The sequence below is a fragment of the Neomonachus schauinslandi genome, chromosome 4 (assembly GCF_002201575.2).
Source record: "Neomonachus schauinslandi chromosome 4, ASM220157v2, whole genome shotgun sequence".
Lineage (NCBI taxonomy): Eukaryota > Metazoa > Chordata > Mammalia > Carnivora > Phocidae > Neomonachus > Neomonachus schauinslandi.
Window position 1 is genome coordinate 126,741,371 of NC_058406.1, and position 4,109 is coordinate 126,745,479.

The 4,109-nt window shown below is 41.0% G+C and overlaps 1 pseudogene; it reads left to right on the top strand.

Moving 5' to 3' along the window:
• The first annotated feature begins 2,602 nt into the window (after positions 1-2,602).
• Positions 2,603-4,109, top strand: part of LOC110578821 — an 11,397-nt pseudogene continuing 9,890 nt past the window's right edge.

Consider the following 4,109-nt stretch of genomic DNA (forward strand, 5'->3'; position numbering starts at 1 on the left):
GCTGTATATATTATATTACATATAGTACTTATCACTTGCTGATAGACTACTGCTTATCAAGGCCATTTCTCTACCCTTCTAAGCTCTGTGCTGTTTTTATTTTCTGTCCTCTTGCTAGAATGTAAGCCCCAGGGTAGCAGGAATTTTTGCCTGTTTTGTTCACTGATGTATATTCCTAGTGCTTAGAATAGTTCATGAGGCGAAGTAGACAATCAGTAAGTTTTTGCTGGACCATGAATGAACTCCAAGGTTGAGTTCCTTGAGGAAAAAAATACAAAATAGAGGCATCAGTGGCTTTCAAACAATGAATTTCCTCTTCATTGAATCTTCCCAGGACTTTCCTTTCTTCCTTCTCTCAGAGGACTACATCTCCTTGCCCATCCGGCCAGCCCAGGGATGAGAATTCTGCCCTTCAGTTGGAAGAGTCATCCAAGACATGGCAGCCATTTTTCCCACTCCTCCAAGCTCCATGCTTCTTTTCCCTGTTGTCACCCCTGGCACCTCTGGCTCAGCCCATTTGCACAAAAGTTTGCTTTGGGAAGAGGACTTTTAGCCTCAAAGGTCACTTTAGTTTACAAATACTCTGGGAATGAAACTCGTTTATACTGAAGACATTGGCTTTTAAGCCTGGGTTATGTGGGAAAGACAGAGGACAGAGGCACATGTGACTCAGGAAAGAGAGGAAGCAAGAATATGCACACAGCCTTCATCAAATATTTTATTTCTTTGATTTGGTTGTGATAGTGTATTCATATTCTACCCTTTCTCCATGGAATGATTTAAAGTGACTTACAAAGATACCGATATCTAAACTCGATGAGAGCAGGGACTTGGTTTTATTCACACCTTAGTCATAGCTAGGCCTGGGACATGGTCAATTCTCAAGTGTCGGTTGAATGAAAGAATGAATGGTAAGACACTTTTCTAATCTGAATGAAAGCACAAATATTAGGCTGTGTGGGTCAAAATTGGATACTAACCCACCTCTGGACACAGAGAGTGCCAGAGGGAGTTCAGGCTTCCTCAGCTCTGTCTTGTGGTTTGATGGGCACTGGCCCTTCAAGGCCAGGTTAAGGCTAGTTTGCCTGAAAGGATTATTGTGTGTATGTATGTGTGTGTGCATGTATGTGTGTGTGTGTGTGTGTGCAGGAGCTTGGTTGTCCATATCTTTGTTTGGGGTCAGACTTTGAATTGGGTTCTATATTTACTCATTACCCTATCCCCTCTGTGACTACCACTACAAATCTAGCAAGTGGAGCCCAACAGGATCTTCAAGGAAGAGCAAAAACTTTCCAAATCAGTAAGCCTCCATCTCCCCAAAAAGATTACATCCACACTTAGTATTGCCATTTAGAAATAAGTACAATATGTGTTTAGAATCTTGTCACAATCTCTCCACTTTGGATCTGCTTTCAAATACCAAACTATGAATGAGGTGGGTGCACAAGTCTCTAAGATGTTAGGGAGCTGTAGCCTTTTCCAAGGAAGGAGACAGATGTCCTCAGGTACAATCTAGACCTACCTCTATGTTGTTGGATTGCCTTCATTCTCCTCTGTTGCTGCAAATGGTTAGCTAGCTAGGAGTGTGGGGTTTTCCTAGGGGGTGAATGGAGAAGTTTATGAAAGACTTAGGGAAGCATCACATATCTCTCCTTGACATCCTCTGTACCCTCACAAACACCTACTAATGAGGAACACATCACTGTGCAAGTAACTGGGCTTCACTTTAGCAGGAATTAAATGGTTTGTTCCCTTTCATAGTTGGCTCTTAATTTTTTCCCCAGTTTTCTTTCTCTATGTCCTTCCTTCCCGTTCTGTTTCTTGATTAAAAAAACAAACAAACCATAGTCCCTTTTCTGATATCCTAGGAAATATCCTAATATAGCCTATGTGATTCCATTATAGGTAGTGAAGTTCTGACTTCAAAATGAATCGTTGAATCAAATTCTGCACACTAATGAAGGAATTATTCTACAAGCTTCTGCCAATAGCAAATATGCCAAAATTATGTTACAAAACACATTTCTCAGAAAACCAAACAAAGGAAATAGGAAGGAACAGACAAAGCCCTTTTTTCTCTTTTATTTCCCCCTGTTGCCTAATTTTCAGCTTTCATAAGGTCATTTGAAAAAGGACAAGATTCTGGAGACTTGGGTCTCTACTTATTTGATCATATTTTTTGTAGTTCCTTCTCTATCTTTACCTTGTCTATTACGGTTTGTGCTCATTTAGAATATGAACAATATTGTTACCAGATGGCCTTACAGTGGCATCACCAAATAGGTCTTTTCTACAACAGCCTGTAATGAGAGTCTAAAACATAGCTTGTAATTCTCAAAGGGTTTAGTTAGCATAGACGCCATCTTATCTGGGGAGGTTGAGACTTACTGTATTTGAAGAGTTTTGGGCCTTTCTCAAAGGAATTGTTGGCTCCACTTGCAGGGAAGTCACAGAGGCAATGGGGTAACAAATGAAAATGGAACCCTCCATTCAAAACGTAACGTGGGCCACTTCCCAACCCCCCAGTCAAGCAAGTTCCCCTCTTTTCTCTATGAGAAGGGAAGTGGGTTTATCTATGCAAAGATGGGGACGGGGTGAGTGAATGCAGGAGAGAAGGAGACAAAGCGATGATGAGGGAAGAATCGAACAGAATTTCTATGCCCGAGGTGCTGCTGATTCTCCCCCAAATGGAGCTTGTGTCTACAGTGATGGCCTGAGGTTTGTTTTCATAGATTGGGCTTGGACTCTCTCTTCCTTGGCCTTGCCATCCTCATGCCTTTCAGGCTCCCTCATCTCTAGGCCCTTGCTCACAGGATGTTGTGGCTGAATTCACTACTACAAGAAAGAGCACATTCAGTTTCCATCTGAGACTTTCTGCATAATTTTTGGGAAATTCAAGAAGAGATAAGAAAAGGGAACAGAAGAGAAAAGCGCTTTAGGTCTCTATTTCTTAATTCCCTTCAAGAATCTTATCAGTTGAAAGCTTCCTCAATGGGTAAGTAGCTTGAATTTTGCCTGACCTAATTAGGTATTGATATGTAGTTGCCAAGTTCTATGGTTGCACATGATACCTGAGTACACAGGACCCAAATGAACTAAGTTTGTATTATTTTTTTCTATGTTCTTTTATTTCCAAAAAAATTAAATCAAATTCGTAGAGCTTTGAATAAAACAGTACACCAGCAAAGAAAATAAATGCACTGAAAGTGAAAAAAAAAGGAACCTGCTGTTTGATTTACATCATTTTATTAATGGGTTAGTCAACATTTACTCAGAGCCTACTGGGCACAGAATGTAATAGACATGTGGGAAAATTAAAAAGTTATGGGAAGATATTTTTTCTGCCTGTAAAAATCCAACTAATTTAGTGTAATGAAAGACACCAACTAAAGACATCTGAGAACATCTAAGAATACAAATAATGGGAACCTGGCGATGTTTGCTAAGGACACATTAGTTTCAATTGCCCGTGATTGCTGAAGGGCTGGCTCAGTGAGCGTACCCTGAGACCCACGCTGCAATGAAGCATTCCACTGGGGATGTTGTGGCCTCTCCCTGGCTAAAATCAGTCTAACAACAGACCTCACCTCTCTTAGTCACTACAGGAACAACTGTAGAGCAGAGTGTGGTGACCCTAAAGGGCTGGTTTCATACCCGTAAGGCCTGATTTTATTTAACTGATGATACAGTCGTGGCCATTTAGGGATTTCTGCCACAGGCTTTGTGACTGTATCAGCTCAAGACTCTTCTATCGCCTTTAAAGTCAGAAGGTAAGTGACACTCGCTCTGAAGACCCTACGGGTAACACTCAAGTCTCTCTTCTGCCTCTGTTTGGCCAGCTCACGTTTTTGTGGGTTTTATGTGAAATTAAGCGTCATTCTGGATAAATCTGATTTTTCAAGGGGAGTGGAGCTTCCTTATCTGTGCTTCCTGCTGGCAGAAATCTGGAAAGCTGCCAACAATCTGGCCAAGAACTCTGTTTTGAACGAGAAAGTCTACAGGGTGGGTCCTGACTTGTCGCTAGTGTTTCTGGATCTTTTGGGAACTGTCGTATTGAACTGCCTGTTCTTTTTTTTTTTTTTTTTTAAGATTTTATTTATTTATTTGAC